The 26,198-nt window shown below is 39.3% G+C and overlaps 1 protein-coding gene across 4 annotated transcripts in view; it reads left to right on the forward strand.

The window, feature by feature from the left end:
- Nucleotides 1-26,198, forward strand: part of RGL1 (ral guanine nucleotide dissociation stimulator-like 1) — a 295,913-nt gene that overhangs the window by 143,826 nt on the left and 125,889 nt on the right. The window lies entirely within an intron of this gene.

Here is a 26,198-nt window from a genome sequence, read left to right on the forward strand (position 1 = left end):
TGGGAGGGTTCTCTAAAGAAGCTGGGGAGAATGGAAAATCTAGGATGGGAAAAAGGGTCTGGATTATATATTCCAAATTCTCTGTCCTCAGCCTGATTTGATGTATGACATCCATGGTTCAGCCACATGTCTCAGGTTTTGGATCAAAATATACATGGTCAGCATAAGTCTCTCTCAGCAGAGTGACATATTTTCCCAGATCATTACAAAAGAGGGCTCATCCTTTAGGGAATTATCTGCATCTTTCCTGAGGCCTGGATTCAGTGCTCCTTTGAAGACAAATGGGCCGTGATAGGTGGAACAGTTTCTGTAAGGGATGGTCCTGTTCCAGCCCCCTGGCAGAATTGTACACCTGGCACTGGTGGATCTGGTGCCCCGCTTAGACTCTTCTCTCAGTCTTTCACAGACACCTATTAGATGGCTGGGAGGAAGAAAGAAGGTGAAACTTCCTCCTCCCTTGGAGGACAGACTGCTATCAGTAAGGGAGCCATGTAGCTGTTCATTAGAAGTGGTGATTCTTATTTGGAGCATTGCAAAATTTTAAAATTTTCTTCCTCCCCTCCTTTCCTCTCCCCTCCTCTCCCCTCCTCTCCCCTCCACTCTCCTCACCTCCCTTTTCTTTCTTGTAGTCTTGCTCTGTCGCCCAGGCTGGAATGCAGTGTCGCCCAGGCTGGATCCAGGCTGGATCTCGGCTCACTGCAGCCTCTGCCTCCTGGGTCCAAGCAATTCTCTTGCCTCAGCCTCCTTAGTAGCTGGGATTACAGGCATGTACCACCATGCCTGGCTAATTTTTGTATATTTAGTAAAGACGAGGTTTCACCATGTTGGCCAGGCTTGTCTTGAACTCCTGACCTCAAGAGATCCACCCACCTCAGCCTCACAAAGTGCTGGGATTACAGGTGTGAGCCCCCGTGCCTGGCCAAAATTTCCTTGTATTATCTTGAGATCAAGACGTGCTCTGATTTCAAGATGAGTATGTAAGATGACCCTTGATGCTAATTCTAGGACAGTGTGTGAGGTAGCCCCCAGTTAATTCTGGGTCAAGGTGAGTGTGTGAGATAGACCCAAAGTTTGATTCTAGGTCTGGGTTTGTGGATTGCATAGGAAACTTTAAAAAACAAGGACTTTTGTAGAAGTGTGAGGAAAGACGGTTTGTAAATTTGTATCTTTTTTTTTTTTGAATGATAGGAAAGCATCAGTGTTGAGTTCTGCAACCCATTGAAAACAGAAGGTATTTTATGCATAGTGTGTGAGTGAAGAATGTATTTGTGAAGGAGGAACTGGGTCAATTCAAATAATTATCAATTTATAAAAGAGAAAATCAGTATCTAATTAGCTACTAATTAGATACTGAAGAATGCTCAGATCAAATAGTGTCTAAAACGTTGATTCAGTTTAGTTTTATATAAAATAGTGAGATATAAAGGGTCTAGACTTTGGTAAAACTTAGTCCCTGTGAATGAGTGCAACATTCTTAATGTGCTCGGTGACTTGATTTTTTGCAAAGAATTATTTTGTTGGAAAAATGAGTTCATAATGTTTCTAATATGCTTTGTGTCATTTTTCAGGAGCATGATAAATTTGAACTGTTACATCTATTTTACTTTGGAACAGTCCCCCTTGTCGTCAAGGGCATCCATTTTTGAAACAGCTGTTTGGATTGAGGGATAAAGTAGATAGGCCATAAAGTAGATCAAAGTTAATTGGCCCTCAGGGTAAACAAGCTCATGACCTTGGCCTCTTTAGCCCTGTGCTGTAACTAGCTGAAGTAACCTGCCCTGGGCGGGAGGTTTGCTTCCCTGAAGAAGCTTCAGCATTTAGAAATTATCCAATAAGTCTTCTCATATTGCCAACCTGCCCTCTTCTGCCCCAGCACAGAATGCTTGGATGGTGAGTGAGAAGAGGGGGAGATTCAGTGCTTTATGGGATTACCATCAGGTAGGAAAAAAATGTTAAAGTCATGCTGATTTTATAGGATTTGTATACAGGCTTGAGGTTGGGTTTTGGCCAATTGAAAGCCTCTATGTGTGTCACAACAAAAGGTGTGTGACAGGTGATACTTTCAGTTCAGTGGATCCTTTTGAGTTTCAGTTTTGCCTTACCTCTTCATACTGTCTGGATAAATAATCAAATATGCCACAATAGCCCTGACCATGAAATGGATTAATGAAGCTGCAGTTCAAGACTGTACACAAGAGCAAAAGACATTTTTCCTTTCCCAGGCCCAAGAAAACAAAGGAGTCATGCTGTTCAGTGGAAATGGAGCCACCAGCAGCTCCTGAAAGCCTGTTCTCTGCGGCTGGTTTATATTCCTCACACTTCAGGGCCTATTGCTAAGTAGGTCTGTCAACATTTCCTCCACGCACCTCTTTTCTAGCCTTTCCATTGGCTAGCGGGATGGGGCAGGGATAAAGAGTGATCCTTCCGACTTTCTGGATAGCTAGGACATTTTCGTTCTTCATACTCTCAGGCTTGGACTAGTTTCTCTTATCAAAATCTCTTTTCTGAAGTAAAATAAGCAGGAAAAAATTCAAATTCAATTAAAAAATTTTTAATTTTTTATGAAATTAAAATGAAGCAGTTATTACTCTTCTTTTTTCCACTTCTTCCTCCTTCCTAACACACAGTAAACTTTTTTTTGGAGAGACTAATTTCTTTTATGTAGACTGGAATACTTCCCCTTTAACTTAGCTGGCTGAAAGTATTATGGATTGCTCTGCTAAGAACTCTCTTTTTCTTCCCTCTTTGGCCACATACCCAGTTGCTATTGAAAACACTAACTTAGAAACCCATTTAAATAGTTATGGAATATTTATTAAGTTTTTTAATACTGTGGAGTATAAGTAACCTAAACTAGGCCGTGGTTTTTCTCCCAAATGCCACTCCACTCTGTTAAACTATTTCTCCAACCCATCTGGTCCATTTACTGAAAGTTAACCACTGTGAACCACTTCTTGAGATTCTTTACAGAAGAAAGAATACCTGAATGTATACGTGTACCCATCTCTACATATATGTGTGTGTTTTAACATATAAGGTATCATACTGTACATATCGTTCTATACCTGGCATTTTTCCTTTAATGAGTGTCTTAGAAATCTTTTCATATTGGCCCACACAGATCCATCTCATTCTAACTACATAGTAATCCATTATATGGATGTGCCATTTTCATTTAACCTGACTCTAAGCTGATGGACATATTGATGTATTTTTAAAACCACAACAAATTGTGCTCTAAAAAGGTTATGCCCATTTGCACTCTCAAGAGTATAAAAATCCAGTTTGGATAGATAGAAAAATAATATTTTCCCAGACTCATGTAGCTGGTTTCTGGTTTTATTCTTAAAGTGTTTTCTGTGTTCTAGTTTATGAACATCTGATACATAAATAAGTGATGTTCCTATCTAGCTCTTACGCTAATCAATAGAATAGCTCTTCTTCCACACCTTACAAGTTAATGTTCATCCTGTGCTTGGCCAGAAAAGGATGTGAGTTCTAACTATGAGGATTGTCCACTGATGGCACTCTGTCCCCAGATACCAGCCACAAAGTTACCAGGGCTTCAATTCCAGAAAACATATCCCAGGAAACAGGACTTTACTATTCCATCTCCACCCAGACACATGGTATTTTGAGAGGTTATTGCCAACTCTGCTGCCTTTACACAGACCCATCAAATCTGTGAGGCAAGATAGAATCTTTTTTGATACTTCTAAAGGAAACTCAGTGCCTATAGCTTCATCAGGGAAATGGAGCTCATTACATGGACAGGGAAGCTGGGAGAAATAACCACTTAAAAGCACTTTGAAGCATGTTCAATCATAGTTAAATGCTTCTTCATAAAACTTCATTTTTGATGGCTGTTTGGCATCATAGAACTTGCAACTATTGTTTCTTCATAACTCATGGCCTGTGGTAATACACATGAGAGCTACTCAGATGTCTAATATTACAGAACAATGCAGACAGAATAGATGTTGTAGTGGGTGGATTATAATTATTTTATTTTTGTTGGTAATGTGCTCTAGCTACCATGCAGGGATTTGGTGAGATTGCTGTCATATTTTCTAAAGTATCTGGAATTCCTAAGAGGAAAGCTGGAAAATGAGTGCAAAATAATGATGAACAGTCTCCTTAACCCTCCCAGTGCCATGGGGGTGCAGACAATGGCAAAATGAGAGGGTAGTCGGATCTCCATGTGTAGATCTCACTGCTTTACAGGGAACAAGAGGCTGAGTATTGTACTGGATGCAAGAATCAACTTTTCCACCTTAATCATAAACAGAAATATCTAGTTCTCTGGCCTGAGCCTTTTCCACTGCTACTGAATTTCTAAAGATAACTGAATTTCTAAAAGATAACAGGGGGGAGGGTAGAGCTGCATTCCCAGGATCCTTGAGTTTCCTATCAATGGGGAAAGCTGCTGCTTATTTGTGGGTCCAGTGGGTGCTGAAAGGAAGAACTGAGGGGATTTCTACTGGGTTACTAAATTTATTCCAGCTCCGTTTTGGGGAACTCTCAAACCTTGGGGTGAGGAGTGGGGGCTCCCAGATGAATTCAACAAGAGAGAGGGGGAAGGGGAGATGGGAAGAGATAAGTTCAAATAAGCAAAGGGAAGAAAATAAGGAACACACACACATACACACACACACACACACACACACACACTCACACACATATATAAATACTTAGATTGGCACAAAAGTGATTGCGGTTTTCCATTAAAAGTATAGCAGAAACCACAATTACTTTTGCACCAACCCAGTATTATTACCTAAGGACTCACAGAGATTTCCTTAAGTCCACAGGGACAGGAGCCCTTGCCCGCCTTGCTTCAGGAATGATTTGATTAAGGATACTAAACAGGCATGTGACAACGTGAGCTTGCTCAATAATAATCCTTGATGGACCATTACTCATTTTGTGAAATTGAGCCAAGTCTCTCTTTTCCTTTTTCCCCATTCTCCTTATTTCCCTTTCCCCTAGCTACTTTGCTTTGCTAAGTAATCAGACATGGATCTTATTCCCAAGATATTTATATTCTTAGGGAGATAAGACATTTAAAATAAGGAGGAATGCAATAAAATCTATAATGGAAGCCCAGATAATGAGCCACAGGAGTTCAGAGGAGGGAGATGTAATTTCCAGTTGGAGTGGGGAGGAGATTATGGATTGTCATATTTTTGAGTTTAATATTTATTATGAATGCCTAAGTTAACTAAGGATGGAATGGGAAAAAGACCTTTCCAGGGTGTGGAGTTGTCAGAAATAAATCAGGGAGGTCTGCAGTCTTGGGGCATGAATAGCATACAATGATGAGATTATTCTGAGTGAAGGGTACTCAAGCATATTAGAAAGAAGTTTCAGTGGTGTGCTGGGGCTCTAATCTGCAGGGCCTTGAATGTTCATTGTCATAGCTACAGATAATTGTTAGAAATGGCCTGGTTTGCTGCAAAAGACAGGGCAAACTGGGAGGGACCAGATCTGCCCTCGAGGACGGAGCAGGAACTGTAAGGAAGTCTAGGCTGGCAGACAAGGCGTTAGAAGAGATGTGCAGAAGAATATGGCAATAGATGACAAGCAGTCACCCAGACAAGTTGGTACTGAGAGGTAGGAGACAAGTCTCAAGGAGGGAAGGTGCTGATACGGGGAAATACAGGAACAGGTGGCACTTAGAAATGTAATCAAGACTAAGCGAATAAGAAAGTCTGTCAGCAGTTAGCAGGCTCCAGCCGCTATGCTCAGGTTCATGGGCAGAATTCCAAGCTCTGGGAGGAAACAGCAGAATGGAAAGCAAGAAGCTGGGCCCCAGCCCCAGAGGGACCAGGCAGATTTCCAAGCCAGGAGTCAGACCTGGAACATGGACCTGACTAGCAGTAAGAATGGTTCAATACTCCATTCCAGAGGGCTGAGCCAAAGTCTTTTAATGCCATCTGCTTAAGGTTATGACTGATCTTTGACACTGCGTTTACAGGTGGGAGCAGAGCGGTCCAGCTGTTTGGAGGGGAGGATGCAGATACTGGAGAAACAGTCAGGGTCCACTGCTGGCTAAAGAGTCTAGGCCTTATTTACTAGGCAAAAGGATAACAATGGAAAAATTAAAACAGAGGAGTATCTTAATTGGAGCTGTATTTCAGGAAGATCAATTTGATCCTACTGTGTAAAAGGAACCAGTTAAGTAGTCCTCACCTGTAACAAATTTCGGCCGTTCCCCTTCCTAAGCACTTCTCCAGTGTGTTCACTTCTCTCCAGGCCCCCTTCTAATATTGTGGCATAAACTACATGAGTAAAATTAATATAATTAATAAACTGATAAAATATTCATTTCACATGTTTCTGTTCATTCTTTTCATGTGGCTTCTGGAAAAAGTTAAAGTTTATAAGCGGCTCACATTATTTTTCAATGGGGCAGTGCTGCTGTAATCCTTTCTCCATATTTCGGTTAGAGCTTTTTAAAATGCAAGTCTCATGTAGCTCTACTGCATGAAATCTCCCCATAATCTCCATTGCCCCAGGATAAAGTCCAAATTCCTTAGCATGGCCCCCACCCTCTTTGTCATCTGGCCTTAGCTCATCTCCCATTGCACTCATCCTTTAGGTATATCAAACTATTTTCGGTCCAGCCATGAAATTACTTTGTATTATTTGGCATCCGTGCCTTTGCTCATGCCATTCCTTTGCTTGAACTGAATATTTCTCCCCTTTTTCATGTGTTAACTTTTGCCTCCTATTAAGGTCTCAGCTGTAGGCATACCTGACTCCTTGACTGTGGATTAGGTGCTTCTCCTTGATGCGAGGGGCCACATCTGTGCCTGCTCTACTACAGCATTTCTCGCATTATTTTTGAGGTCCTATTATCTCTATCCTCTATCTAGACTGTATGTTCTTTGAAAACAGGAACTTGTATTGGTCCTTATGTCATGCCCAGCACCCAGCACAGTACCTGGAGCATAATAGCTGCCTGCATAATTGTATGAATGAATGAATGAATGGGGCAGATGTGCCAGGTGAAATGAACCTGAACCAGCATAGAGGCATTGAGGATGAAAAGGGTAAGACACTCATCAAGAATGTAATTTGTGAGTGCTGGCAACCATGTAAATTGACCTCTAATTACTGGTTGAGTATCCTTTATTCAAAATGCTTTTGGCCAGGTACAGTGGTTTATGCCTGTAATCCTAGCACTTTGGGAGGATAAGGCTAAAGGATCTCTTGAGGCCAGGAGTTTGAGATCAGCTTGGGCAACATCGTGTGACGCCGTCTCACCAGAAAACTTAGCTGGGGATGGTGGTGTGTGCCTGTAGACACAGCTACTTGGGAGATTAAGTAGGATTAATCTACTTACAGGATTAATCTACTACTACAGGAGGATTGCTCGAGCCCAGAAGTTTGATGCTGCAGTGTTTGAGCTGTGATTATACTACTCTACTCCAGCCTGGGCAACACAGCAAGACCCTTTCAATCAATTAGTGAAATAAAATACGAAAAATGCTTTTGTCTAGGCACAGTGGCTCACACCTGTAATCCCACAACTTTGAGAGACCAAGGCAGGAGGATCACTTGAGCCCAGAAGTTTGAGACCAGCCTGGGCAACATAGCAAGATCCCATCTCTAAAAAGATATTTTAAAAATTAACTGAGCATCAGGATGTATGCCGGTAATTCTAGTTACTCAGGAGACTGAGGTGGGAAGGTCTTTTGAGCCCAGGAATTTGAGGATACAGTGAACTATGCCACTGAACTCCAACCTGGGTGACACACTGAAATCCTATCTCTAAACAAACAAATAACACACAAAAAAAACTGGGACCAGGAATGTTTCAGATTTCAGATTTTTAAAAGATTTTGGAATATTTGCATTATACCAACTGAACATCCCTAATCCTAAAATCTGAAATCTAAAATGTTCCAATGAGCATTCCCTTTGAGTGTCACATTGGCACTCAATCTGTAATAATGAGTATGAAGAACTAATGCACTTCATAAAATGCCCTAAGTCCTAAATAATATTAAAAATAGCAATGATGTGAAGAAATGTTCTAAGGAAAAAAAATTCTTTTTAGAGTATTGTAATACTTGGAGTCAAAAGATGGGTTTAAGACTTTGGCCCAGCATTTATATTGTCTGTAGTCTTGATATTTCAGTTTTTTAGGTCATAAAATGGAGATAGTAATACCTCTACATTTGGGGCTCATTGTGAGTATTAGGGGAATATATGGAGAAGCACCTTGCAAATTGAAAAGTGACAGAAAACACTAGTTATTGCCAATACAAAAATATTTATACCTGCAAGTAGGTGATAAACGTGCTGTAGTGATTAAATTGTACATAATTGGGACCTGCTCAAAGTAATGTAAATCTCAAACAAACCATCCTAGCACAGAGGAACATGGACAAGTTACACTTGGTCACGTGACATATTCCATCAATACAACTCATGGAATGAGCTAATGAGAGAGTGAGCAAGAGGTGGCTTGATTGGGTGGCCTCCTTCCCAGTGCCCGGTCTGTGATGGCCTCACATTTGACCTCTAACTGTGGCTCACACTGTTTTCTCTGCTTGCATTGCTCTATTTTTCATTCCTGTGTTGCTTCACTAAACTCCAGCCCTACCACCTTAAAACTCTACTCACATTTTAAGTCTCCTTCAGGATGCCTCAATGGGGTATGAGTTCTTTGTCTGAAGGCTCACAGCATTCAGTACTTCTAAAGCTGTCTTTTTTCCTCTCTCAAGAGAGATCCCAATATCATCTTCTCTTCCATTTCCCGGTCAAGGATAGCACTAACACCTAAGTATTTCCAAGGCGGAGATTGAAAGAGGCCCTTCCATCCAGCCTGTATTCCTGTCCCCAGATATGTGCCAGATCTGTGCTAGGGTGGCTGAATTAAATGGAGCAAATGGTAACACTAGCATTTGAATTTGGGATTTAGGGTCAGGATGGTTCCATAGAAGCTGCTATAGTTTGGATGTTTGTCCCTCCAAACTTTGTGTTGACATTTGATCCCTAGTGTTGGAGGTGGGGCTTAAAGTGGGTGTTTGGGTCATGGGGGCAGATCTCGTGTGAATGGCTTAGTGTCATCCTTGCTGTAGTGAGTGAGTTCTTGATTTATTAGTTCCCACAAGAGCTGATTGTTAAAAAAAAAGAGCCTGGCGCCTCCCCGCTCTCTCTCGTGCTTCCTCTCTCACCATGTGATCTCTTACAGCTCCCCTTCACCTTCACCATGAGTGGAAGTAGCCTGAGGCCCTCACTAGATGTAGATGCTGGTGATGCGTCTGCAGAACCATAAGCCAGATAAGCCTTTTCTTCATAAATTACCCAGTCTCAGGTATTCCTTTATAGCAACACAAAGTGGAGTAGGAAAGAAGCCTACACTCACTTGCTTCCCTTTTACCTGCTTACTTTGTTCATTCCCTTGTCTGTCTCCTGTACTAGTCAGGGTTCACTACAGGTACAGAAATAATAGGAATATCTTTAATTGGGAATTGGCTTACACGATCACGGAGGCTGAGAAGTCACATGATCTGCTGTCTGCAACCAGCGGCGAAATTCAGTCTGAGTCCAGAAGACCTGTGAATCAGGAGAGCCAATGATGTAAATCCCAGTCCAAGTACATTAAAAGATGAGATGAGATGTCCCAGCTCAAGCAGTGAGGCAGGGAAAAAAGGGACAAATTCCTCCCTCCTCTCCTTCTGTTCCACTCAGTCTCTCAATGGATTAGATGATATCCACTTCCACTGGGAGGGCAATCTATTTTACAGAGTTTACTGATTCAAATGCTGATCTAAATCCAGAGACATACCTAGAAACAATGCTTAATCTGGACACTCATTGGCTCAGTCAAGTTGACATGTAAAATTAACCATCACACCTCCCTTACTTTAGATCCAGGAGCAGTGTGTATCATTCAGTACTTTACGCACAGTACATGTTCTGTTGAGGTCACTAAAATAGTTATTTACCTGGCCCTTGACAGAGGATTATTTGAGGGATTATGGGATTACATAAAATAAAACAAAAACATATCTCATGTTTCCAAGGAACATACACACAGTATATTATACTATTAAAACAAATTAGTGCTCAAGAAGAGATGATGTACTGCTATTCTTATTTAGGAAAAATATACAGTATTAGCCTATTTGGCATGTGTGTGAACTAGGGGGGCATGTCCAGGATTCTTTTTAATCTGTGATCCCTCTAACTCTCCCATTCTGTCTTCTCTGCTTAGATTGCTCTCTTCCCCTACCCACCCCTTCCTCTACTACTTCTGATTAATTCTACCTCATCTTTTGGATGTCACCTTAGAGATTGTTTTCTTTGGGAAGTCTTTCTTGAATTCTATGGGCTTAGCCTGTATACTCTTAGCTTTTCTTTCAACATTTATCATATGGTAGTGTAAGTGCTTTGTCTATTTCTCTCTCTAATCCATTAGCACCATGAGGCAGGTACCATGTCTATCATGTTGAAAGTTAGTTCTACTGGCTGGGTGCAGTGACTCATGCCTGTAATCCCATCACTGGGAGGCTGAGGCGGTGGATCAACTGAGATCAGGAGTTCAAGACCAGCCTGACCAACATAGTGAAACCCTGTCTCTATTAAAAATGCAAAAAAAAAAAAAAAAAAAATTAGCTGGGCGTGATGGCAGGCACCTGTAATCCCAGCTATTTGGGAGGCTGAGGCAGGAGAATTGCTTGAATCCGGGAAGTGGAGGTTGTAGTGAGCCCAAATTGTGTCAGTGCACTCCAGCCCGGGCAACAAGAGTGAAACTCTGTCTCAAAAAACAAAAAACAGAAAAACAAAGAACAGTAACAATAACAAAAAGTTGTACCATGTGTAGCGCAGTGTTTGGTATATAGTGGTCACAAAATAAATATTCATTACATAATTAGTAGGCAAAGGCCAGAGCAATTTGGAATCAGAGTACATCAGAGTAAGTCTTGTGATGTTATTATAAGCAAGGCTTTGGCTAAATGGCTCCTTTACCTCTACTGATTTCTGTCCTATTTAACCAGGTATATTAATTGGAATATAGATTTGGCTGCTTGTCACAGATTTATGCCAGTTTAAACAAGAAGGAATTTTCTTTGTCACAAAACAATCCAGAGATAGGCAGTCATGGACTGGTGTGACAGCTTTGTTCTTTGGGATATTAGGTTGGTGGAAAAGTAATTGCATTTTTTGCTATTAAAAGTGATAGCGAAAATCGCAATTACATTTGCACCAACCTAATAGTCAGAAGTAGGCTTTTACTTTTTTTTTTTTTTGCCCAGGCTGGAGTGCAGTGGCACGATCTTGGCTCACTGAAACCTCTACCTCCCGGGTTCAAGCGATTCTCCTGCCTCAGCCTCCCAAGTAGCTGGGATTACAGGTGCCTGCCACCACACTCAGCTAATTTTTTAAATTTTTAGTAGAGACGGGGTTTCACCATGTTGGTCACAGCTAGTCTCGAACTCCTGACATCAAGTGATGCACCTACCTCAGCCTCCCAAAGTGTTGGGATTAGAGGCGTGAGCCACTGTGCCCAGCCTCCAGGCTTTTGCTATCTTGATGCTCCAATATCCTGTGATGATGCCCTTGTTCCCATGGTTCACAGACATGACACAATCCCAGTAGGTCCACTTTTGTCCTAGAATCCTTGGAACCTACACCCAAAGCCAATTTAATTTCTTTTGGGTACCTGAACTGATTTGAGGACCTTCTGGATCCTGCAATGCAGCTTGAGTCTGGTATGGATTTATAGAATTAATCAAATTGGACAATTTCTCACTGCTTGTCTAATCCACGCCTTACCCTCAAGCCTTCTCAAGCGGGAAAGACTAATAGCTTAGCCTTAGTTAGGTATGTATGATAAGAATGCCAGCTGGTTCTTACGCCAAGGTCAAGCAGCCTTCAACCAGGGTGGTATAGTTTCCTGAGGCACAGGATACCCTAAGTTAACAGAAAGGCATTCTAACAAGTTATAAAAGAGAAATTGCTTGGAACAATGTTAACTATATTACCTGTTTAGCTATCAGGAAAAGTATATTACTTGCTTGGCTATAAAGTTGCCACAAAATACCATTGCACCAGTATTTCTTTACAACACCTTTCTGTTGGGTTTATGTTATTCTGGAAATAAGTCATTAATTCTTATGATAGAAGTTTGAAATGAAGGCCAACCCACTCTATCAGTTCTCCCCTCCCACGATATATACACACAGAGCACAGACCACATATATATGTGCGCACGCACGCACACACACACACACACACACACACACACACACACAATCTCTGGAGGGAAGGAGAGAAGAGAGAGGAAATGGGAGAAGAATCAGGGTAGGGGTGAGAGCTGGGTGCAGCTTTCTAGATCTTTAGCTATTCACTCATCTAGAGGAAGCTGAACAAACGAAAGTAACTACTCCTTCCCTTCCCCTCCCCAAACTAAACATTTTCATTCTGTAGACCTCACTTTGTGTCCTAGACAAAACAGGATCAGTGTGGGTCATTATGAGATGATTCTGCCAGTTTAATAGGAAAATAACATAAACCAAAGATCTGCCTAAATTTGTTCTTGGCAAAGGCAACATATGAGATATTTTCTGATTTTTAAAAAGACGTTATCTAATTGATATACAATCCACAGTTGATTTTCTGAAATGGTAAAATTCCCTTTTCTTTGTGTTTTGGTGTGTCTCTGTGTGAGTAGTTATATTTGTAGAATTTTGGTTAATTTTTGCTACAATTATATTTCCATTATATATGTTTTTCTTTTCTTTCCACCTTCTCAAAAGTTCTCCTGTAAAGCAGAAACTTTCCATTCTTGGTTTCATCCAAAAGACAAATATTTCTGGGAAAACACTGTGTTTAAGCTATTCAGCAATTCTAGTGTTATGTAACTGACCACACTAAGACTTCCAATTAACTTCGGTTGCGTTTTATTGAAGAGTGTCATATAAGAGAATAACTGGTGATAATTTTTTAAAACTTTTGTATGTTTTTAAACAGGGAAAGCTCTCTTAAAATATATGCAGCATCTTTTGATAAGTGTAGGAGGTAAATCTCCTGCCTGAAGTATTCTAAAGTCCATTGACTGTATTCCAAGACTGATGCTAATGTGTCTGACATTGCAGCATTAATTTTCATAACTCAAGTTCTTCTTGCTCTTCTTTCCCTCTTGCTCGTTTCCCTGATTATTTTTGTTTTTTCCTTCCTCAATGATGGGTGCATATTGAGACTCTTTTTAGCCTGCTCATTTTCCAAGTAAGAATCATGTGAATTCATGGTTTCAAATAATTTCTCATGGATATGTATGTACTAACTTACAAGTTGCTTTCTTCATTTTTAGTCTTTATCTCTCCTTTCTACCACTCTTCAATATATCCAATTTCTTTATCCCCAGAACTGAACTGATATTTTTTCCCAAAGCCTTATACCTTCCCATTTTCTCTTTATTTTTATGTCCTTGCCACAATCTCAGTGTCCTAGTCTTAAAACCTTGCAGTTTTTTGGTGTTTTTTGGTTTTGTTTTGTTTTGCTTTACTCTGTCATTTACTTGCAACATGCTGCCTATTATCAAGTTGTAACATTTATTTTTCCTAAATATCACTCAGATTCTTTTCTTTATTTCAATATAAGCGTTATTATATTGCCTCACTCAGCCTAGGTGTTAATTATTTGGTGTATACATTGCTGTAATATCCTCTCCTATGTCCTTTCTCCACTCTAAGCTAACCTATGGGTAAGTATTAGAATCATCTTGTTCACAGATGAGGATACTCATTTTCACCACTTTTATTCAACATAGTAGTGGAAGTCCCAGCCAGAACAATCAGGCAAGAGAAATAAATAAAAGGAACCAAACTGGAAAAGAGGAAGTCAGATTCTCCCTCTTTGCAGGCAACATGATCTTATATGTACATAAACCTAAAGACTCCACCAAAAAAGAATTCTTAGAACTGATAAGGGAATTCAGTAAAGTTTCAGGATACAAAATCAACATACAAAAATCAGTTGTATCTCTATATGCCAATAATGAACTAGCTGAAAAAGAAATAAAGCAATCCCATTTATGATAGCTATGACAAATACCTAGGAATAAATTTAATGAAGGAGGTGAAAGATCTCTGCAATGAAAATTACAAAACACTGATGACAGAAATTGAAGAGAACACAAAGGAAAGACATTCCATGCTCATGTATTAGAAGAATTAATATTGTTAAAATAATAATACTACCCAAAGCAATGTATAGATTCAATGCAATCCCTACCAAAATACCAATTTTCTTCACAGAAATAGAAAAAGCAATCCTAAAATTTGTATGTAACAACAAAAGAGCCAGAATAGCCAAAGCACAAAGAACAAAGCTGGAGTCCTTACACTACCTGACTTTGAAATATACTACAAAGCTATAGTAACCAAAACAGCATGATATTGGTTTTAAAACAGACATATACACCAATGAAATAGAATAGAGAAATCAGAAACAAATCCATATCCCTACAGCAAACTGGCTTTTGATAAAAGCACCAAGAACATACAATGGGGAAAGGATACTGTCTTCAGTAATATGCCATGAAAACTGGATGTTCATATGCAGAAGAATGAAAGTAGACCACATCTCTCACCATGTATAAAAATCAACTTCAAGTGGATTAAAGACTTAAACATAAGACCTAAGACTGTAAAACTACCAGAAATGCTTTAGGACATTAGACTGGGCAAAGATTTTATGACTAAGACTTCAAAAGCACAGGCAACAGAAACAAAAATAGATAAGTGGGACTATATTAAACTAAAAACCTGTACAGCAAAAAAAAAAAACAGAAACAAAAATAAAAAACCAAAAAAACAATCCACAGAGTGAAGAGATAACCTGTAGAATGTGAGAAAATATTTACAGACCATTCGTCTGACAAAGGACTAATATCCAGGATATATAAGGAACTTAACAGGAAAAAAACAAAACAGAACGATTCCATTGAAAAGTGGGCAAAGGATCTGAATAGACATTTCTCAAAAGAAGACATACAAATCACCAACAGGTATATGGAAAAAAATGCTCAATATCACTAATCATCAAGGAAATACAAATAAAAAAGAATGACTTATCAAAAAGACCAAAAATAACAAATGCTGGTGAGGATGCAGAGGAAAAGAAACTCTAATACAGTGTAATGGAAGTGTAAATTAGTATAACCATTATGGAAAACAGCATGGAGTTTGTAAAAAAAATAAATAAAAAAAATAAAAATAAAAAAAGAACTACCATGCAGTTCAGCAATGTCACTACTGGGTATTTATCCAAAGGAAAGGAAATCAGTATATCAAAGGAAATTAGTATATCGAAGGGCTACCTGCACCTCCATGTATATTGGATGAATGGGTAAAGAAAATGTGGACACACACACACACACACACACAAATAATATTCAGCCATAAGAAATGAAGTTCTGTTATTTGCAACTATGTGGATGGAACTAGAGGTCAGTATGTTAAGTGAAATGAGCCAGGCACAGAAAGACAAATATTGCATGTTCTCACTCATATGGGAACTAAAAAAAAGTTAATCTCATGGAAGAGAGTAGAATGATGGTTACCAGAGAGGCTGGGAAAGGTGGAGAGGGGAATGAAGAAGAGATTGGTTAATAGGTGCAAAAGTACAGTTGGAAGGATTAAGTTCTAGTGTTTGATAACACAGTAGGGTGACTATAGTTAACAGTAATTTATTGTATATTTCAAAATAGCTAAAAGATTATTTGAAATGTTCCCAACAGAAATAAATGTTAAATGTTTGAAATGATGGATATCCTAATTATCCTGATTTGCTCACTGCACATTGTATGCGTGTATCAAACTATCACATGTACCTCATAAATATGTATCAATAAAAACGTCCTCTTGTTTACACTGTTCATTTACCTTTCAAGAAAAATTTTTTAAAATCTGTCACCTGGCTTTATTCACACCTTGTTTACCTGAACTATATGTTCCACTTCTCCAAACAAATATCATCTCTTTCCATCTCCTTTGAACATGCCATTTGGAAGACTCCTCTTTCTTCCTCCCCAAACATATTTCTGTATTTCTTCAAAGGTAGTGGTTAACACAGCCTTAATAAAAGCTGAAATTACCTGGTCCTTTAAGAGTGAGCACTACCTGACTCATTTTCTCAGTGTCTCAGGGCCACATTGTTAGTCTGCCCTGCTCTCTTAATCTGTACTTGCTGATGTGTGGCTTTGTAACATCATGTAGTCATTTACCTTATGCCTTTTCTCTGCTTTTAGAGTACAAGCAACTTTAAGGTAGAGACAATATCTAAGATTTATTTATATCATTCAGCTATAATTACTAAGCACTTGCTGATTTTGTTTTTATGAGACAGGATCTTGCTGCATTGCCCAGGCTGGTGTTGAATTCCTGGGCTCAAGTGATCCTCCTGCCTCAGCTTCCCACAGTGCTGGGATTACAGGCATGAGCCATCATGCCCAGCCATGCTTACTGAATTTATAGCATGCTATCTATCTACATCAAATTATTTAGTGAGCATCTGCTATGTGATAGGCATAGTGTGAAGTGCTAGAAATACAGTGATGAGAAAAAACTGACATTACCCATGCTTTGATAGAGTGTACAGTCTAATGGGAGAAACAGGAGAAACAGATATTTATCAAATAATCATACAATTAGGTGTAAAATTACAACTGTGATAGAGCTACAAAGAAAGGAATATGGTACCATGAGAGCACATAATAGGGGTATTTAACTGAGGTGGGAGAGGAGAACAGGGAAGAATGTCCCAAAGATGGAGAACCACATGAGCAAAGGCTCTGTGAAGGGAGGGAGCCAGATATGTTCAAGACATTGAAAGAAGACTGGGGTGGCTGGAGCCCAAAGAGTATAGGTAGATGAGTGGAAGGAAGCTGGAGAGGTAGGCAAGGGCCAACCTGGGCAAGACCCTATGGCATGTGAAAAGGCTTTAGGTTTCTATACTTAGCAGTGAGGAGCCACTGGAGGGATTTAAGAACAGGAAAGGATAGTATGGGGTTTTGAAAAGATCACTGTGGTCAACGTGTGGAGGATAAATTGAAGTGGGCAAGAAAATCAAGCATGGTGTTTTTCTATGTTGTGTAGCAACTCAGTAAATGTTGCTCATTGACTGGACAGTGTGTGGGGCTTATAGTTCTTGCTGTAATCTCTGTATCATGGCATTTGGCTTCAAGCTAAAGAACCTTGAGCTGCTCAAAATATGGGTCTAATTTTTAACATAGTCTCCTAAGCATTTGCAATTCATTGACCTAACATGTAGTAGTAACGGATAATAATAATGATGATGATAGACAACATTATCTAGTATCTAGAGTTTAGTATCTAGATAATAGAAAACATTATGTATGCTGCTGGGCACTGTACTGAAGGCATGTTGTGAATTATCTCAATTAATTCCTACTATAAGCCAGTGAGGAAGGTGTTTGTATTCCTATTTTTTTTTTTGAGATGGAGTCTCGCTCTGTCACCAGGCTGGAGTACAGTGGTGCGATCTTGGCTCATTGCAACCTCCGCCTCCTGGGTTCTAGCAATTTTTCTGCCTCAGCTTCCCGAGTAGCTGAGACTACAGGCGTGTGCCACCACACCCCGCTAATTTTTGTATTTTTAGTAGAGACAGGTTTTCACCATGTTGGCCAGGATGGTCTTGATCTTTTGACCCTGTGATCTACCCACTTGGCCTCCCAAAGTGTTGGGATTACAGGCTTGAGCTACTGTGCCCGGCTTGTATCCCTATTTTCTTAATAATAGGCTTAGAGGTGTTAAAGACCTTGCCTCAGAGAGAAATGTTGGGTCTAGGACTCAAATCTAGTTGTCTCTAACTGCAGAGCCTTTACTCTTAGCTACTTTGTTATAGAACTTCTAGTTTATCTTGGTTTTCAGTACCATTTCAATACCACTATTATGAAAAAGGAGATTGCTTCAGTCCCACAAAAAGATATGATTTGACTAATTGCCCAGTAACTCCTTCCTCAATCTTGGTCAAAGTCTTCATGGCATCAGCTCACCCAGCTCCCATTCTGCAGATATTTTATGATATATCACACAACCTGGTATTATTTCTGAGTTGATGGTTGTATGTTTTGATATTTTCAACCGTCTGAACAAATTTCTGGTGGGCTGTCCTTTTTTCTTTTACAGAAATATATAATTAGATGAGGTAATAATGCTCATTAGTCCAAGTTACAAATAGTATTTCAGTATCCGGCTTCCTCCTCAGGAGAGCATCATCAGCGATTAAGAATAATTGCCAACAATTGGCCGGGCGTGGTGGTTCACGCCTGTAATCCTAGCACTTTGGGAGGCTGAGGCAGGAGAATCGCTTGAATCCAGGAGGTGGCGGTTGCAGTGAGCTGGTATAGTGCCACAGCACTCCAGCCTAGGTGAGAGAGCAAGACTCCATCTCAAAAAAAAAAAAAAAAGAATAATTGCCAACAATTGGTGAATTATTAGTTGAAAAATGTTTGCCATCATGGCCTGAGGAGCTCTCTGCCTTTGGCCTACCATCTGTTGAGTGCTATTTGCTTGTTTCTTCTGTCTTCGTTTTCTATACCTTAGGGCAGCCTCCTTCTTTCGTTGTAAAAGGTCTGCCTAAAATGGACTTGTAATTTGCTTGCCTAAATATAAAAATGTGATAACAGAGCATTGAGAATCTTAAACTCATACCTTATAGTATTTCTGTGATAACTAACAAAATCAACTGGGTCCTTCAGAAAATGGAAGCAACTGCTTACTGGTTAAGGAGTTTTCAGAGGCCTGGTCATCTTTAACCAAACATGACTGGCTCTTTACCCTTTGCAAAGGAAGGTTGAAACTTCAAGGAAAAAGCAGGTGAAACCACAGTTATCATAGCTAGGAACAACCATAGCAGAATGCCCAACTGATAGTGGAAAACTGAAGATGGAAAGTTGATTGTAAGGAACGCAGCCTGCAAACCTAGGGAGAAGCATTTCATAGGGACATTGGAAGAACTAAATACCTTATGTTTTGACAATGCTTTCATATTGTTGGAGAAAGGAATCAAGAAGAACCAGATTTATTTGCTTATGTCCTCCTCCAAAAGTTTTTATGGATCTATAATCTTTATTATAGTTTATGAGTAAAATATTGCAAAAGGACAATTATCAGTTTTGTTCAAAAGTCCACTACCAGTGAGTGGGAGAAGTTTCACATTAGTCTGCTTAGGTAGTGGTTATAGGTAAACAGAGGCAATTTGTGCTCAGTAGTACTAAGGTGTGGAATGGAAATCCTGCCCTCTTCACTTATTTATTTTTCTTCGCATGGTTATTATTATTATTATTGCCCTCTCAGGACCGCTTTCTTCTAAACTTTTGACTGGGCATAGGACATTACAGTGCAGCCTTGAGTTTGAGGATGACAAAGCCAAGGCCTTCTCATTTCTTACCATTTTATGTTGATATTGCCATCTTCAAGGCAAGTTTTTTTAAAAAACAACTTTATTGAGGTATGACTGAGATGTAGAATGCTGTACATATTTCATGTATACAACTTGATGAGTTTGGGGATAAGTATACTCCCGTGAAACCATCACCACCATCAAAGCCATAGACATATCATCACCTCCCAAAGCTTCCTCCTTCCTCCTTTATTATTATTAGCATCATATTCTTACTATTTGTGTATGTATGTGAAGAACACTTAAATAAGATCTACCCTTTTGGAAAATTTTGAGTATATTGTATAGTATTGGTAGCTATTAGGCACTGTGTTATAGACCTGTAGTAGATCCCTAGAAGGTTTTCATCTTGTCTAACTGAAACTTGGCACCCTTTGACCATCACCACCACATTTCTCTCACCCCCTCAGCCTGCCAATCACCATGCTACTCTGCTTCTGTGAGCTTGACTATTTTAGATTCCACATGTGAGACCATACAGTATTTGTCTTTCTGTGTTTGGTGTATTTCACTTAGTATGTCTTCCAGGTCCATTTATGTAGCTACAGATGGCAGGATTTCCCTTTTTTTTTTTTTGACGAACTCTTGCTCTGTCACCCAGGCTGGAGCGAAGTGGCACAATCTCGGCTCACTGCAAGCTCTGCCTCCCGGATTCACCATTCTCCTGCCTTAGCCTCCCAAGTAGCTGTGATTACAGGCACCTGCCACTATGCCTGGCTAATGTTTCGTATTTTTAGTAGAGGCGGGGTTTCACCGTGTTAGCCAGGGTGGTCTCCATCTGCTGACCTCATGATCCGCCCACCTCGGCCTCCCAAAGTGCTGGGATTACAGGCGTGAGCCACCGCGCTTGGCTATTATTCATCCTTTTTTAAGGCTGAATAATAATTGTATCTGCAATATTTTGACTATTGTGAATAATGCTGCGATTAATATGGAAGTGCAGGTATCTCTTTGAGATACTGATTTAAATTCTTTTGGATAAATACCCAGAACTAGAATTCTGGATCATATGGTAGTTCTATTTTTAATTTTTAAGGAATCACCATACTGTTTTCCATAGTGGCCATACCAATTTACTTTCCCAACAACAGCGTATCAAGGTTCCCTTTTGTCTGCATCCTTACCAATGCTTATCATATTTTTTTTGATAATGGCCATCCCTACAGGTATGAGGTGATATCTCATTCTGGTTTTGTTGCATTTTCCTGATGATTAGTGATAGTAAGCATCTTTTCATACACCTGTTGGCCATTTGTCAGTCTTCTTTGGAAAATTGTCTGTTCAAGTCCCCTGTCCCATTTTTAAAATCAGGTTGGTTAGTTTGCTATTGAGTTGTATGCGTTCTTTATATATTTTGGATATTAACCACTTATCAGATATATGGTTTTTAAGACAAGTTTTTATTACATACTTATTTCGAAGTACAGTGTCCATTATACTTTCACTGTCCTTACTTTTCTGTTATGCAATATAATATCTTACCTAGGCAAAAGTATAAAGAACACTCAGGTTACGAACCAAAAGCAGTAAACAGATACAGAATTACATTAAAGGGAAATGGTGTGAGAGTAGAGCGAGGAGATACATTTTTATTCAATGACTCCTATGTTTCAAGTGCTATCAGATACTTCATGTAGTATATCTCATTTAATCCTCATGATAAGCATGACAAGAGACAAATAAGGAAAATAAGGCTGTGAGAAGTGAGGGTCAGACTCTTGGTTGGCAAGTCATCTAGAGCTAGAATTTAAACTCATATGCTAAATGTCCCATCATTTACCCAGACACATAAATATCACTCCATATCATCCTACATAAGTACATTCTGTCATAACTTTTGTATTTTTTACTTCTTCTTGCAGCCAGAGAGGTAGAATAAAGTGTAGAAAAATGTGGTGTCATAGAGACCAATGACTACATAAATAAATAAATGAATGGGGTATATATATTATATATTTCCATTTCTAGACAGACTCTCTTAAAGAATCAACACACCAGCTGCTTGCATTTGCTCTTTATTTATTGGCTCTGGTAAAACTGTAAAGCAAGAAAAATATTTTTCTCCCCAGTTTGGTGCTCTTCCATACCTCTTTCCTCTTATATGCTAGAACTTTTCTGTTGTTACTGTCAGTGCCCACCAAATATGGCAACACAAAACTATTCCTAGCAACATACTAATGCTTAAATATAGATCTCCCCCCCGTAACAGATTTTTGGGTGTACAGTACATTATTGTTAACTGTAAGTACAATGTACAGATCTCTAGAACTTATTCATCTTGCATAACTGAAACTCTGTACACACTGAACAGGAATTCCCCATTTTCCCCTCTCTCCAGCCCCAGGCAATCACCATTTTACTTTCTGCTTCTAAGAGTTTGGCTATTTTAGATACCTCATATAAGTGGGATCATGTAGTATTTGTCCTTGTGTAAGTGGCTTAGTTCACTTAGATTAATGTCCTCAAGGTTCATCCATGTTGCTGCATGTGACAGGATTTTCTTTCTTTTTAATACTTAATTATACCACATTTTCTTTATCCATTCATCTGTTGATGGACATTTAGGCTGCTTCCACATCTTGGCTATTGTGAATAACGCTGCAATGAACATGGAAGTGCAAGTATCGCTTTCAGATCTCAACTTGAATTATTTTGGGTAAATACCTAGAACTGAGATTACTGGACTATATGATAGTTCTATCTTTAATTTTTTGAGGAACCTCCATACTGTTTTCCATAGTGGCTACATCGTTTTACACTCCTACTAATGGTGCACAAGGGTTCCAATGTCTCCCCATTCTTTCCAGCACTTGTTTGTGTGTGTGTGTTTGTGTAATAATGACCACCTTAATGGGTGTGAAGTTATATCTCAGTACGGTTTTGGTTTGCATTTTCCTGATGATTAGTGATGTTGAGCACTTTCTCATATATGTGATGGTCATTTGTATGTCTTCTTTGGAAAAATATCTATTCAGGTGTTTTGCCTGTTTTAAAATTGGGTTTTTTTTCTATTCAGTTGTAGAGCTCTTAAAATATTGTGGGTATTAACCCCTTATTAGATACATGATTTGCAAATATTTTCTCCCATTCCATAGGTTATTTATTCACTCTACTGATTGTTTCATTTGCTGCACAGAAGCTTTTTAGTTTGATGTAGTTCCACTTCTCTAATTTTAATTTTCTTGCCTGTGCTTTTGGTGTGATATCCAAGAAATCACTGCCAAGGCCAATATAATGAAGCTTTCTCCCTATATTTTTATCTAAGTCCTTTGTGTTGCTATAAAGGAATACCTGAGAGCAGGTAATTTGTAAAGAAAAGAAGTTTATTTGGCTCATGGTTCTGTAAGCTGTACACAAGAAGCATGGTGCCAACATCTGCATCTGGTGAGGGCCTCAAGCTGCTTTAGTTCATGGCAGAAGGGGAAGGTGAGCCAGCATGTACAGAGAAGAGGCAAGAGAGAGATGGGGGCCATACTCCTTGTAACAATCAACTCTCACTGGAACTAATAAAGTGAGAACTCACACAATACCTTGAGGATGGCACCAAGCCATTAATGGGGGTTTGCCTCCATGATCTAGACACCTCCCATTAGGCCTTACCTCCAACACTGGGGATCAGATTTCACCATAAGATTATGAGGGGTCAAGCAAACCAAACTATAGCAATTTTCTTTAAGGAGTTTTATGGTTTCAGGTCTTATGTTTAAGTCTGCAATCCATTTTGAATTGATTTTTGTGTATGGTGTAAAATAAATGTACAATTTCATTCTTTTGCATGTGATCTAGTCTTTGTACAAATGTTTTCCCAGCACCATTTGTTGGAGAGACTATCTTTTCCTTGTTGTGTATTCTTGGCATCCTTATTGAAGATCAGTTGACCACATATGCTTGGGTTGATTTCTGGGCTTTCTGTTCTGTTCCATTGGTCTGTATGTCTGTCTTCATGCCAGTACCATAAAGTTTTGATTACTCTAGCTTTGTAATATATTTTAAAATAGGGAAGCATGAGATCTGCAGCTTTAATCTTCTTTTTCAAGATTGCTTTGATTATTCAGGATCCTTCGTAGTTCCATGTGAATTTTAAGGTTATTTTTGTTATTTCTGTTAAAAATACACTTGGAATTTTGGGAGGGATTGCATTGAATATGTGGAAAGTTTTGGGTAATATGGACATTTTAACATATTAAGTCTTTCAATCTGTAAACACGGGATGTCTTTCTATTTAGGTGTATCAGCAAAAAAAAAAAAAAAACCTGTAAACTAATAAACAAATTCAGTCAATTGCAAAATAAAGAATTAATGTGTTTCTATATACTAACAACAATCTAAAAATGAAATTTACAAAGCAATCCCTTTTACAATAGTATCAGAATAAAGTACCTTGCAATCAACTGAACCAAAGAGATGCAAGTCTTGCTCTCTAAAAAGTACAAAACATTCCTGATCTTTTAACTAAACTTGACCTATCTTCTCAGGACTCTGTTAGGTCGCGGGAAGGCTACTGTAGTAAATAAACACCAACTGAGTTATAAATGGCTTACTGGTTTGTCTTCCCACATATTGACCAGGAGTACTTAAACCCAAAGGTACAGGTAATAAGGTAATATGGACTTAACTGCTTACTGATGAAATATTTTTAAATGAATATTAAAAAATTTGTAAACGGCAACACACAATTGTTCTATCTAGCATAAAGTCTGCCTCTTTTTTTTTTTTTTTTGCAGAACAGCATTTGTACAAAATTACATACATTGTGAGGTATAAATACAAATAGTTATTCTTGGAAAACCTCTCTGAAATTTTAAAGTAATTCCATGAGAAGACATCATTTCAGATTTCCTAGTGTTGCATACATAACACGCTTTTCAGTGAGTCTGGATAAATATGGTTTGGCAGTAAGTGCAATAAGGAGGCAGTGGAACTTTTTTGGATCACTTACCATGGGCTTGATGATTTGCATGCATTATTTCATTTGATCCTCTTTCAAACTCTTTCAGGTAGGTGTTTGTCCCATTTTTCAGATAAGGAAATTAAGGCTCAGGGTAGTAGCATTCAGGTTCACTCACTGCAAGGCTGGATGTGAAGCTGTATTCACTTGCCTTGAAGCTAGTTCTTTTCCCTTTACACACTAGGTGGCCAGCCAGGGAATTGGAGTACAGAGAACGGTGAGTAGATCTGAAACCTGAGTGGGGCCTTGTGAATTATAAGCCACTCTGTCCAGGAAGGTTTCCTGGAAGAGTGAGGCTGAAGAAACTGCTTAATATCCCTGAAATGGAAACATTTCAGTTACTGCCAAATGTGTAGCCAAAAATCAGGTTAAAGTAGTGGCAAAGTTAATCTTACAGGTTGTTTAACTGTCCTCAGTTGCATTTTGTGGTCTCCAAGATCACCTAATAGGTCCTCTAGAGGTGGGCCTGGGTTCCTGAGGATGGCTTAACAAGCTGGGAGATAGGGCCTCCACATGATTTTCCTCTGGTTCCCAGCAACATTGTGTCCTGATCATCATAGAAGGATTTAGTCTATGTGTTTTTGTTTGTTTTTTACATTATAGAACAACCACTTCAGCTTGCTAAAAGGGCATCTCATCTCTATACAGTCACTGTGCCCTTAGGTTCTGGTTGTATGGGGATAACCTGGCTGAATGACTTGAAGATGTTCTCAAGTGTCCACAGATCCTTTTGTTTTTCCTTAATGTGCCCTTGTTGTCATTTATTCTGCTCTCCTGGGAACATCGGTACACTTGATTTTCTAAATTTTCAGCTAATGATATATTTACTATTAACCAAAACCCAGGCTTATGTCATAGTATGGCAATTAGTGGGAGACCTGTTCTTTTTTTTTTTTTTTAAAATTTGAAGGTGATTAAATTCATTTAGGGTGAATAGTATGAAAGACATGAGCCCTAAAGGTATTTGCAATTTGCATGGAATTCTGGCAGGTGTCAAGTTTGATTGCATTATCTGGTATCTCTTGCTGTTGACTTGTTAAAACTAGATCTAAAAAAAGTAATAATCTTTTATCCCTATAGAAGATCTTTCCATTATGATAAAACTCCTGCTGGTAGTCATCTGATGAAGAGCTTTTTCCTGTGGCTGTGATCTTACTGTGTCCCTACAGTACAAGCAACTCAACCCATAGTGGCTACTCACAAAGACTCACAGAACCTCTAGGACACCGTCAGTCCCAGCAAAACCTTACTGTTTTGTTCCCTTCCCACCCACAATGGCCAGTTACTCGGTAATTGAGCCTTATCATAATGGGTGGTGAAAAGCCCAGCGTGATTTCCTGTTGGCAGTGTGCTGATGCAGGAGAGGGCATAGCCCCTGGACATGGTTTTGGAATACCCAGGTGTCCTCTGACCTTATCCTCTGTCCTAATGAAAAACTTCCTGGCGTCTAGTATTGCGGCTCTCATTGGGGTCATTCTGACTTAATTATTGTGAAATCAAAATAGATAATAGGCAGATAATGGAACTTTTTCGGGCTTTCTCCTTCCATTGTTTTAGCGAGGGAAGAAGACACATAAATCCTCCATCCCACACTCAGTTCTATTTTGGCACCTGGTGACCGTCAGGAAAACCTGATAAACTTGAAAAGTGTTGTTTCCCAATCACCTTCAGCGCTGGAGAAACGCTTTCATGCTGACTTTATCCATGGGACTGAAGGGAGAGTGTGCTCACAAGCACAAACAGGAAAGCCTTACATCACGGAGTGGCGTGGGGAGGAGTCTGCTCCTCGCTTGCTCGCTCGCTC

Source organism: Colobus angolensis, unplaced genomic scaffold (assembly GCF_000951035.1).
Source record: "Colobus angolensis palliatus isolate OR3802 unplaced genomic scaffold, Cang.pa_1.0 Scaffold132, whole genome shotgun sequence".
Classification (NCBI taxonomy): Eukaryota; Metazoa; Chordata; class Mammalia; order Primates; family Cercopithecidae; genus Colobus; species Colobus angolensis.